We start from the raw sequence: 14,531 nt of genomic DNA on the forward strand, positions 1-14,531 counted from the left end.
GACAAAGGACAGTGACTAATGTCCCCCCAGTTTAACTCTTGACCAATCACCGGACAACATACCCTGACTAATGAACCCCCCAGTTTTACACTCGTCCAATAACAGGACAATGTACCCTGATTAATAAACCCCCAGTTTAACTCTAGCCCAATCACTGGACAATGTACCCTGACTTATGAACCCCCCAGTTTAACACTTGCCCAATCACAGGACAATGTACAATGACTAATGAACCCCCCAGGTTAACCCTAGACCAATCACAGGACAATGTACCCTGACTAATGAACACCCCAGTTTAACCCTAGCCCAATCACAGGACAATGGACAGTGACTAATGAACCCCCCAGTTTAACCCTAGCCCAATCACAGGACAATGTACCCTGACTAATGAACCCGCAGTTTAACCCTAGCCCAATCACAGGACAATGTACAATGACTAATGAACACCCCCCCCAGTTTAATCCTAGCCCAATCACAGGACAATGTACCCTGACTAATGAACCCCCCAGTTTAACCCTAGCCCAATCACAGGACAATGGACAGTGACTAATGACCCCCCAGTTTAACCCTAGACCAATCACAGGACAACGTACACTGACTAATGAACCCCCCAGTTTAACCCTAGCCCAATCACAGGACAATGTACCCTGACTAATGAACCCCCCAGTTTAACCCTAGACCAATCACAGGACAATGGACAGTGACTAATGAACCCCCCAGTTTAACCCTAGCCCAATCACAGGACAATGGACAGTGACTAATGTCCCCCCAGTTTAACCCTAGCCCAATCACAGGACAATGTACCCTGACTAATGAACCCCCCCAGTTTAACCCTAGACCAATCACAGGACAATGTACCTTGACTAATGAAACCCCCAGTTTAACCCTAGCCCAATAACAGGACAATGGACAGTGACTAATGAAGCCCGCAGTTTAACCCTAGCCCAATCACAGGACAATGGACAGTGACTAATGAACCCCGCAGTTTAACCCTAGCCCAATCACAGGACAATGTACCCTGACTAATGAACCCCCCAGTTTAACCCTAGCCCAATCACAGGACAATGGACAGTGACTAATGAAACCCCCAGTTTAACCCTAGCCCAATCACAGGACAATGGACAGTGACTAATGAACCCCCAGTTTAACCCTAGCCCAATCACAGGACAATGTACCCTGACTAATGAACCCCCAGTTTAACCCTAGCCCAATCACAGGACAATGGACAGTGACTAATGAAACCCCCAGTTTAACCCTAGCCCAATCACAGGACAATGTACCCTGACTAATGAACCCCATAGTTTAACCCTAGCCCAATCACAGGACAATGTACCCTGACTAATGAACCCCCCAGTTTAACCCTAGCCCAATCACAGGACAATGGACAGTAACTAATGAACCCCCCCCCAGTTTAACCCGAGCCCAATCACAGGACAATATACCCTGACTAATGAACCCACCCCCCAATTTAACCCTAGCCCAATCACAGTACAATGTACAATGACTAATGAACACCCCCGCCCAGTTTAACCCTAGCCCAATCACAGGACAATGTACAATGACTAATGAACCCCCAGTTTAACCCTAGTCCAATCACAGGACAATGGACTGTGACTAATGAACCCCACCTCAGTTTAACATTAGCCCATACACACAACAATGTACCCTGACTCATGAACCCCCCCAGTTTAACCCTAGCCCAATCACAGGACAATGTACAATGACTAATGAAAACACCCAGTTTAATCCTAGCCCAATCACTGGACAATGTTTCATGACAAATGACCCGTCCCCCCCAGTTTAACCCTAGCCCAATCACAGGACAATGGACAGTGACTAATGAACCCCCCAGTTTAACCCTAGCCCAATCACAGGACAATGGACAGTGACTAATGAACCCCCCAGTTTAACCCTAGCCCAATCACAGGACAATGTACCCTGACTAATGAACCCCCAGTTTAACCCTAGCCCAATCACAGGACAATGGACAGTGACTAATGAACCCCCCAGTTTAACCCTAGCCCAATCACAGGACAATGGACAGTGACTAATGACCCCCCCCCAGTTTAACCCTAGCCCAATCACAGGACAATGTACCCTGACTAATGAAACCCCCAGTTTAACCCTAGACCAATCACAGGACAATGTACAATGACTAATGAACACCCCCCCAGTTTAATCCTAGCCCAATCACAGGACAATGTACCCTGACTAATGAACCCCCCAGTTTAACCCTAGCCCAATCACAGGACAATGGACAGTGACTAATGAACCCCCCAGTTTAACCCTAGCCCAATCACAGGACAATGGACAGTGACTAATGACCCCTCAGTTTAACCCCAGACCAATCACAGGACAACATACACTGACTAATGAACCCCCCAGTTTAACCCTAGCCCAATCACAGGACAATGTACCCTGACTAATGAACCCCCCAGTTTAACCCTAGCCCAATCACAGGACAATGGACAGTGACTAATGAACCCCCCAGTTTAACCCTAGCCCAATCACAGGACAATGGACAGTGACTAATGTCCCCCCAGTTTAACCCTTGACCAATCACAGGACAACGTACCCTGACTAATGAACCCCCCAGTTTAACCCTAGCCCAATCACAGGACAATGTACCCTGACTAATGAAACCCACAGTTTAACCCTAGCCCAATCACAGGACAATGGACAGTGACTAATGAACACCCCAGTTTAACCCTAGCCCAATCACAGGACAATGGACAGTGACTAATGAACACCCCAGTTTAACCCTAGCCCAATCACAGGACAATGTATAATGACTAATGAACCCCCCAGTTTAACCCTAGCCCAATCACAGGACAATGTACCCTGACTAATGAAACCCCCAGTTTAACCCTAGCCCAATCACAGGACAATGGACAGTGACTAATGAAACCCCCAGTTTAACCCTAGCCCAATCACAGGACAATGTACAGTGACTAATGAACCCCCCCCCCCCCCAGTTTAATCCTACCCCAATCACTGGACAATGTATAATGACTAATGAACCCCCCCAACAGTTTCACTCTAGCCCAATCACAGGACAATGTACCCTGACTAATGAACCCCCCAGTTTAACCCTAGCCCAATCACAGGACAATGGACAGTGACTAATGAAACCCCCAGTTTAACCCTAGCCCAATCACAGGACAATGGACAGTGACTAATGAACCCCTCAGTTTAACCCTAGACCAATCACAGGACAATGTACACTGACTTATGAACCCCCCAGTTAAATCCTAGGCCAATCACGGGACAATGTACCCTGACTAATGAAACCCCCAGTTCCTCCCTAGAGCAATCACAGGACAATAGACAGTGACTAATGTCCCACCAGTTTAACTCTAGCCCAATCAACGGACGATGTACCCTGACTAATGAACCCCCCCAGTTTAACCCTAGCCCAATCACAGGACAATGTACCCTGACTAATGAACCCCACTAGTTTAACCCTAGCCCAATCACAGGACAATGTACCCTGACTAATGAACCCCTCCAGTTTAACCCTTGCCCAATCACAGGACAATGGACAGTGACTAATGAACCCCCCCCCCAGTTTAACCCTAGCCCAATCACAGGACAATGTACAATGACTAATGAACACCCCCCTCCCAGTTTAACCCTAGCCCAATCACAGGACAATGTACAATGACTAATGAACCCCCCAGTTTAACCCTAGCCCAATCACAGGACAATGTACAATGACTAATGAACCCCCCAGTTTAACCCGAGCCCAATCACAGGACAATGTACAATGACTAATGAACCCCAAGTTTAACCCTAGCCCAATCACAGGACAATAGACAGTGAATAATGAACCCCACCCAGTTTAACCCTAGCCCAATCACACAACAATGTACCCTGAATAATGAACCCCCCCAGTTTAACCCTAGCCCAATCACAGTACAATGTACAATGACTAATGAACACCCACCTAGTTTAATCCTAGCCCAATCTCAGGACAATGTACAATGACTAATGAACCCCCAGTTTAACCCTAGCCCAATCACAGGACAATACACTGACTAATGAACCCCCCAGTTTAACCCTAGCCCAATCACAGGACAATGTACCCTGACTAATGAACCCCCCAGTTTAACCCTAGCCCAATCACAGGACAATGTACCCTGACTAATGAAACCCCCAGTTTAACCCTAGACCAATCACAGGACAATGTACAATGACTAATGAACACCCCACCAGTTTAATCCTAGCCCAATCGCTGGACAATGTATAATGACTAATGAACACCGCCCCCCAGTTTAACCCTAGCCCAATCACAGGACAATGTACCCTGACTAATGAACCACCCAGTTTAACCCTAGACCAATCACAGGACAATGGACAGTGACTAATGAACCCCCCAGTTTAACCCTAGCCCAATCACAGGACAATGGACAGTAACTAATGAACACCCCCCCAGTTTAATCCTAGCCCAATCACAGGACAATGGACCCTGACTAATAAACCCCCAGTTTAACCCTAGCCCAATCACAGGACAATGGACAGTGACTAATGAACCCCCCAGTTTAACCCTAGCCCAATCACAGGACAATGGACAGTGACTAATGAACCCCCCAGTTTAACCCTAGCCCAATCACAGGACAATGGACAGTGACTAATGAACCCCCCAGTTTAACCCTAGCCCAATCACAGGACAATGTACCCTGACTAATGAACCCCCCAGTTTAACCCTAGCCCAATCACAGGACAATATACCCTGACTAATGAACCCCCCAGTTTAACCCTAGCCCAATCACAGGACAATGTACCCTGACTAATGAACGCCCCAGTTTAACCCTAGACCAATCACAGGACAATGGATAGTGGCATATGAACCCCACCCCCCCGAGTTTAACCCTAGCCCAATCACAGGACAATGAACAGTAACTAATGAACCCCCCAGTTTAACCCTAGCCCAATCACAGGACAATGGACAATGACTAATGAACCCTGCAGTTTAACCCAAGCCCAATCACAGGACAATGGACAGTGACTAATGACCACCCAGTTTAACCCTAGACCAATCACAGGACAACGTACCCTGACTAATGAACCCCCCAGTTTAACCCTAGCCCAATCACAGGACAATGTACCCTGACTAATGAACCACCCAGTTTAACCCTAGCCCGATCACAGGACAATGGACAGTGACTAATTAACCTCCCAGTTTAACCCTAACCCAATCACAGGACAATGTACGCTGATTAATAACCCCACAGTTTAACCCTACCCAATCACAGGACAATGTACACTAACTAATGAACCCCCCAGTTTAACCCTAGCCCAATCACAGGACAATGGACAGTGACTAATGAACCCCCCCCCCAGTTTAACCCTAGCCCAATCACAGGACAATGTACCCTGACTAATGAACCCCGCCCCCAGTTTAACCTGAGCCCAATCACAGAACAATGTACACTGACTAATGAACACCCCAGTTTAACCCTAGCCCAATCACAGGACAATGAACAATGACTAATGTACCCCCCAGTTGAATCCTAGCCCAATCACAGGACAATGTACAATGACTAATGAATCCCAAGTTTAACCCTAGCCCAATCACACGACAATAGACAGTGAATAATGAACCCCACCTCAGTTTAACATTAGCCCATACACACAACAATGTACCTTGACTAATGAACCCCCCAGTTGAACCCTAGCCCAATCACAGTACAATGTACAATGACTAATGAACACACCCCAGTTTAATCCTAGCCCAATCACTGGACAATGTTTCATGACAAATGACCCCCCACCCAGTTTAACCCTAGCCCAATCACAGGACAATGGACAGTGACTAATGAACCCCCCAGTTTAACCCTAGCCCAATCACAGGACAATGGACAGTGACTAATGAACCCCCTAGTTTACCCCTAGCCCAATCACAGGACAATGGACAGTGACTAATGTCCCCCCAGTTTAACTCTTGACCAATCACCGGACAACATACCCTGACTAATGAACCCCCCCCAGTTTAACCCTAGCCCAATCACAGGACAATGTACCCTGACTAATGACCCCCCAGTTTAACCCTAGCCCAATCACACAACAATGTACCCTGACTAATGAACCCTGCAGTTTAACCCTAGCCCAATCACAGGACAATGTACCCTGACTAATGAAACCCCCAGTTTAACCCTGGAGCAATCACAGGACAATGGACAGTGACTAATGAACCCCGCAGTTTAACCCTAGCCCAATCACAGGACAATGGACAGTGACTAATGAACCCCCCAGTTTAACCCTAGCCCAATCACAGGACAATGTACCCTGACTAATGAACCCCCCAGTTTAACCCTAGCCCAATCACAGGACAATGTACCCTGACTAATGAACCCCCCAGTTTAACCCTAGCCCAATCACAGGACAATGGACAGTGACTAATGAACACCCCAGTTTAACCCTAGCCCAATCACAGGACAATGGACAATGAATAATGAACCCCCCAGTTTAACCCTAGCCCAATCACTGGACAGTGGACCGTGACTAATGACCACCCAGTTTGACCCTAGACCAATCACAGGACAACGTACCCTGACTAATGAACCCCCCAGTTTAGTCCTAGCCCAATCACAGGACAATGTACCCTGACTAATGAGCCACCCCAGTTTAACCCTAGCCCAATCACAGGACAATGGACAGTGACTAATTAACCTCCCAGTTTAACCCTAACCCAATCACAGGACAATGTACGCTGATTAATAACCCCACAGTTTAACCCTACCCAATCACAGGACAATGTACACTAACTTATGAACCCCCCAGTTTAACGCTTGCCCACTCACACGACAATGGACTGTGACAAATGAACCCCACCCCCAGTTTAACCCTAGCCCAATCACGGGACAATGGACAGTGACTAATGAACCAACCCCCCAGTTTAACCCTTGCCCAATCACACAACAATGTATAATGACTAATGAACACCCACCTAGTTTAATCCTAGCCCAATAACAGGACAATGTACAATGACTAATGTACCCCCAGTTGAATCCTAGCCCAATCACAGGACAATGTACAATGACTAATGAATCCCCAGTTTAACTCTTGACCAATCACCGGACAACATTCCCTGACGAATGAACCCCCCTGTTTAACCCGAGCCCAATCACAGGACAATGTACAATGACTAATGAACACCCCCCCAGTTTAATCCTAGCCCAATCACAGGACAATGTACCCTGACTAATGAACCCCCAGTTTAACCCTAGCCCAATCACAGGACAATGGACAGTGACTAATGAACCCCCCAGTTTAACCCTAGCCCAATCACAGGACAATGGAGAGTGACTAATGACCCCCCAGTTTAACCCGAGACCAATCACAGGACAATGTACACTGACTAATGAACCCCCCAGTTTAACCCTAGCCCAATCACAGGACAATATATCCTGACTAATGAACCCCCCAGTTTAACCCTAGCCCAATTACAGCACAATGGACAGTGACTGATGAATCCCCCAGTTTACCCCAAGCCCAATCACAGGACAATGGACAGTGACAAATGTCCCCCCAGTTTAACCCTTGACCAATCACCGGACAATGTACCCTGACTAATGAACCCCCCAGTTTAACCCTTGCCCAATCACAGGACAATGTACCCTGACTAATGAACCCCCCAGTTTAACCCTGGAGCAATCACAGGACAATGGACAGTGACTAATGAACCCCCCAGTTTAACCCTAGCCCAATCACAGGACAATGGACAGTGACTAATGTCCCCCCAGTTTAACCCTAGCCAATCACAGGACAATGTACCCTGACTAATGAACCCCCCAGTTTAACCCTAGCCCAATCACAGGACAATGTACCCTGACTAATGAACCCCCAGTTTAACCCTGGCCCAATCACAGGACAATGGACAGTGACTAATGAATCCTGCAGTTTAACCCTAGCCCAATCACAGGACAATGGACAGTGACTAATGAAACCCCCAGTTTAACCCTAGCCCAATCACAGGACAATGTACCCTGACTAATGAACACCCCCCCCCCAGTTTAACCCTAGCCCAATCACAGGACAATGTACCCTGACTAATGAACCCCCCAGTTTAACCCTAGCCCAATCACAGGACAATGGACAGTGACTAATGAACCCCGCAGTTTAACCCTAGCCCAATCACAGGACAATGTACAATGACTAATGAACACCCCCCCCAGTTTAACCCTAGCCCAATCACAGGACAATGTACCCTGACTAATGAACCCCCCCACAGTTTAACCCTAGCCCAATCACAGGACAATGGACAGTGACTAATGAACCCCCCAGTTTAACCCTAGCCCAATCACAGGACAATGGACAGTGACTAATTACCGCCCAGTTTAACCCTAGACCAATTAAAGGCAACGTACCCTGACTAATGAACCCCCCAGTTTAGTCCTAGCCCAATCACAGGACAATGTACCCTGACTAATGAACCACCCAGTTTAACCCTGGACCAATCTCAGGACAATGGACATTGACTAATGAACCCCGCAGTTTAACCCAAGCCCAATCACAGGACAATGTACCCTGACTAATGAAACCCCCAGTTCCTCCCTAGAGCAATCACAGGACAATAGACAGTGACTAATGTCCTGCCAGTTTAACCCTAGACATATCACCGGAAAACATACCCTGACTAATGAACCCCCCCAGTTTAAACCTAGCCCAATCACAGGACAATGTACCCTGATTAATAACCCCACAGTTTAACCCGACCCAATCACAGGACAATGTACCCTAACTTATGAACCCCTCAGTTTAACGCTTGCCCAATCACACGACAATGGACTGTGACTAATGAACCCACCCCCCAGTTTAACCCTAGCCCAATCACGGGACAATATACCCTGACTAATTAAACCACCCCCAATTTAACCCTCGCCCAATCACAGTACAATGTACAATGACTAATGAACATCCCCCCAGTTTAATCCTAGCCCAATCACAAGACAATGTACAATGACTAATGTACCCCCCAGTTGAACCCTAGCCCAATCACAGGACAATGTACAATGACTAATGAACCCCAAGTTTAACCCTAGCACAATCACAGGACAATAGACAGTGAATAATGAACCCCACCTCAGTTTAACATTAGCCCATACACACAACAATGTACCCTGACTAATGAACCCCCCAGTTTAACCCTAGCCCAATCACAGGACAATGTACCCTGACTAATGAACCCCCAGTTTAACCCTTGCCCAATCACAGGACAATGTACAATGACTAATGAACACCCCAGTTTAACCCTGGACCAATCACAGGAGAATGTATCCTGTGTAATGACCCCCCTGTTTAACCCTAGCCCAATCACAGGACAATGGACAGTGACTAATGAAACCCCCAGTTTAACCCTAGACCAATCACAGGACAATGTACCCTGACTAATGAACCCCCAGTTTAACACTAGCCCAATCACAGGACAATAGACAGTGAATAATGAACCCCACCTCAGTTTAACATTAGCCCATACACACAACAATGTACCCTGACTAATGAACCCCCCCCAGTTTAACCCTAGCCCAATCACAGTACAATGTACAATGACTAATGAACACACCCCAGTTTAATCCTAGCCCAATCACTGGACAATGTTTCATGACAAATGACCCCCCACCCAGTTTAACCCTAGCCCAATCACAGGACAATGGACAGTGACTAATGAACCCCCCAGTTTAACCCTAGCCCAATCACAGGACAATGGACAGTGACTAATGTCCCCCCAGTTTAACTCTTGACCAATCACCGGACAACATAACCTGACTAATGAACCCCCCAGTTTAACCCTCGCCCAATCACGGGACAATGTACCCTCATTAATAACCCCCCAGTTTAACATTAGCCCAATCACACAACAATGTACCCTGACTAATGAACCCCCGCAGTTTAACCCTAGCCCAATCACAGGACAATGGACAGTGACTAATGAACCCCCCAGTTTAACCCTAGCCCAATCACAGGACAATGGAGAGTGACTAATGACCGCACAGTTTAACCCTAGACCAATCACAGGACAACATACCCTGACGAATGAACGCCCCAGTTTAACCCTTGCCCAATCACGGGTGAATGTACCCTGACTAATGAACCCCCCAGTTTATCCCTAGAGCAATCACAGGACAATGGACAGTGACTAATGAAACCCCCAGTTTAACCCCAGCCCAGGCACAGGACAATGGACAGTGACTAACGACCCCACAGTTTAACCCTTGACCAATCACAAAACAATATACCCTGAATAATGAACCCCCCCAGTTTAACCCCAGACCAATCACAGGACAATGTACCCTGACTAATGAAACCCCCAGTTTAACCCTCGAGCAATCACAGGACAATGGACAGTGACTAATGAACCCTGCAGTTTAACCCTAGCCCAATCACAGGACAATGGACAGTGACTAATGAACCCCCCAGTTTAACCCTAGCCCAATCACAGGACAATGTACCCTGACTAATGAACCCCCCAGTTTAACCCTAGCCCAATCACAGGACAATGTACCCTGACTAATGAACCACCCAGTTTAACCCTAGCCCAATCACAGGACAATGGACAGTGACTAATGAAACCCCCGGTTTAACCCTAGCCCAATGACAGGACAATGGACAGTGACTAATAACCCCTCAGTTAAACCCTAGCCCAATCACGGGACAATGTACCCTGACAAATGAAACCCCCAGATTCTCCCCAGAGCAATCACAGGACAATAGACAGTGAGTAAAATCCTGCCAGTTTAACCCTAGCCCAATCACGGGACAATGTACCCTGATTCATAACCCCATAGTTTAACCCTACCCAATCACAGGACAATGTACACTAACTTATGAACCCCCCAGTTTAACGCTTGCCCACTCACACGACAATGGACTGTGACAAATGAACCCCACCCCCAGTTTAACCCTAGCCCAATCACGGGACAATATACCCTGACTAATGAACCCACCCCCAATTTAACCCTCGCCCAATCACAGTACAATGTATAATGACTAATGAACACCCCAGTTTAATCCTAGCCCAATAACAGGACAATGTACAATGACTAATGTACCCCCAGTTGAATCCTAGCCCAATCACAGGACAATGTACAATGACTAATGTACCCCCCAGTTGAATCCTAGCCCAATCACAGGACAATGTACAATGACTAATGAATCCCAAGTTTAACTCTTGACCAATCACCGGACAACATTCCCTGACGAATGAACCCCCCTGTTTAACCCGAGCCCAATCACAGGACAATGTACAATGACTAATGAACACCCCCCCAGTTTAATCCTAGCCCAATCACAGGACAATGTACCCTGAGTAATGAACCCCCCAGTTTAACCCTAGCCCGATCACAGGACAATGGACAGTTACTAATGAACCCCCCAGTTTAACCCTAGCCCAATCACAGGACAATGGAGAGTGACTATTGACCCCTCAGTTTAACCCTAGACCAATCACAGGACAACATACACTGACTTATGAACCCCCCAGTTTAACCCTAGCCCAATCACAGGACAATGTACCCTGACTAATGAACCCCCCAGTTTAACCCTAGAGCAATCACAGGACAATGGACAGTGACTGATGAATCCCCCAGTTTACCCCAAGCCCAATCACAGGACAATGGACAGTGACTAATGTCCCCCCAGTTTAACCCTTGACCAATCACCGGACAATGTACCCTGACTAATGAACCCCCCAGTTTAACCCTTGCCCAATCACAGGACAATGTACCCTGACTAATGAAACCCCCAGTTTAACCCTGGAGCAATCACAGGTCAATGGACAGTGACTAATGAATCCTGCAGTTTAACCCTAGCCCAATCACAGGACAATGGACAGTGACTAATGTCCCCCCAGTTTAACCCTTGACCAATCACCGGACAATGTACCCTGACTAATGAACCCCCCAGTTTAACCCTTGCCCAATCACAGGACAATGTACCCTGACTAATGAAACCCCCAGTTTAACCCTGGAGCAATCACAGGTCAATGGACAGTGACTAATGAATCCTGCAGTTTAACCCTAGCCGAATCAGAGGACAATGGACAGTGACTAATGAACCCCCCAGTTTAACCCTAGCCCAATCACAGGACAAAGTACCCTGATTAGTAACCCCCAGTTTAACCCTAGCCCAATCACAGGACAATGTACCCTGACTAATGAACCACCCAGTTTAACCTTGGACCAATCACAGGACAATGGACATTGACTAATGAACCCCGCAGTGTAACCTGAGCCCAATCACAGGACAATGTACAATAAAGAATGAACACCCCCCCCCAGTTTAATCATTGCACAATCACTGGACAATGTATAATGAATAATGAACCCCCCCAACAGTTTAACCCCAGCCCAATCACAGGACAATGGACAGTGACTTATGACCGCCCAGTTTAACCCTAGACCAATTAAAGGCAACGTACCCTGACGAATGAAACCCCCAGTTTAACCCTAGCCCAATCACAGGACAATGTACCCTGACTAATGAACCACCCAGTTTAACCCTGGACCAATCACAGGACAATGGACATTGACTAATGAACCCCGCAGTTTAACCCGAGCCCAATCACAGGACAATGTACCCTGACTAATGAAACCCCCAGTTTAACCCTGGAGCAATCACAGGTCAATGGACAGTGACTAATGAATCCTGCAGTTTAACCCTAGCCGAATCAGAGGACAATGGACAGTGACTAATGTCCCCCCAGTTTAACCCTTGACCAATCACCGGACAATGTACCCTGACTAATGAACCCCCCAGTTTAACCCTTGCCCAATCACAGGACAATGTACCCTGACTAATGAAACCCCCAGTTTAACCCTGGAGCAATCACAGGTCAATGGACAGTGACTAATGAATCCTGCAGTTTAACCCTAGCCGAATCAGAGGACAATGGACAGTGACTAATGAACCCCCCAGTTTAACCCTAGCCCAATCACAGGACAATGTACCCTGATTAGTAACCCCCAGTTTAACCCTAGCCCAATCACAGGACAATGTACCCTGACTAATGAACCACCCAGTTTAACCTTGGACCAATCACAGGACAATGGACATTGACTAATGAACACCGCAGTGTAACCTGAGCCCAATCACAGGACAATGTACAATAACGAATGAACACCCCCCCCGCAGTTTAATCATTGCACAATCACTGGACAATGTATAATGAATAATGAACCCCCCCAACAGTTTAACCCCAGCCCAATCACAGGACAATGGACAGTGACTAATGAAACCCCCAGTTTAACACTAGCCCAATCACAGACCAATGGACAGTGACTAATTACCGCCCAGTTTAACCCGAGACCAATTAAATGCAACGTACCCTGACTAATGAACCCCCCAGTTTAGTCCTAGCCCAATCACAGGACAATGTACCCTGACTAATGAACCACCCAGTTTAACCCTAGCCCAATCACAGGACAATGGACATTGACTAATGAACCCCGCAGTTTAACCCGAGCCCAATCACAGGACAATGTACCCTGACTAATGAAACCCCCAGTTCCTCCCTAGAGCAATCACAGGACAATAGACAGTGACTAATGTCCTGCCAGTTTAACCCTAGACATATCACCGGAAAACTTACCCTGACTAATGAACCCCCCCCAGTTTAACCCTAGCCCAATCACAGGACAATGTACCCTGATTAATGAACCCCACAGTTTAACCCTACCCAATCACAGGACAATGTACCCTAACTTATGAACCCCTCAGTATAACGCTTGCCCAATCACACGACAATGGACTGTGACTAATGAACCCACCCCCCAGTTTAACCCTAGACCAATCACGGGACAATATACCCTGACTAATGAACCCACCCCCAATTTAACCCTCGCCCAATCACAGTACAATGTAAAATGACTAATGAACACCCCCCCAGTTTAATCCTAGCCCAATCACAAGACAATGTACAATGACTAATGTACCCCCCAGTTGAACCCTAGCCCAATCACAGGAAAATATACAATGAATAATGAACCCCAAGTTTAACCCTAGCCCAATCACAGGACAATAGACAGTGAATAATGAACCCCACCTCAGTTTAACATTAGCCCATACACACAACAATGTACCCAGACTAATGAACCCCCCCCCCAGTTTAACCCTAGCCCAATCACAGGACAATGTACCCTGACTAATGAACCCCCTCGTTTAACCCTGGCTCAATCACAGGACAATGTACAATGACTGATGAACCCCCCAGTTTAACCCTGGACCAATCACAGGAGAATGTATCCTGTCTAATGACCCCCCTGTTTAACCCTAGATCAATCACAGGACAATGGACAGTGACTAATGAAACCCCCAGTTTAACCCCAGACCAATCACAGGACAATGTACCCTGACTAATGAACCCCCTGTTTAACCCTAGCCCAATCACAGGACAATAGACAGTGAATAATGAACCCCACCTCAGTTTAACATTAGCCCATACACACAACAATGTACCCTGACTAATGAACCCCCCCAGTTTAACCCTAGCCCAATCACTGTACAATGTACAATGACTAATGAACACACCCCAG

This window comes from Mobula hypostoma, chromosome 6 (assembly GCF_963921235.1).
Source record: "Mobula hypostoma chromosome 6, sMobHyp1.1, whole genome shotgun sequence".
In the NCBI taxonomy this organism is placed as follows: domain Eukaryota; kingdom Metazoa; phylum Chordata; class Chondrichthyes; order Myliobatiformes; family Myliobatidae; genus Mobula; species Mobula hypostoma.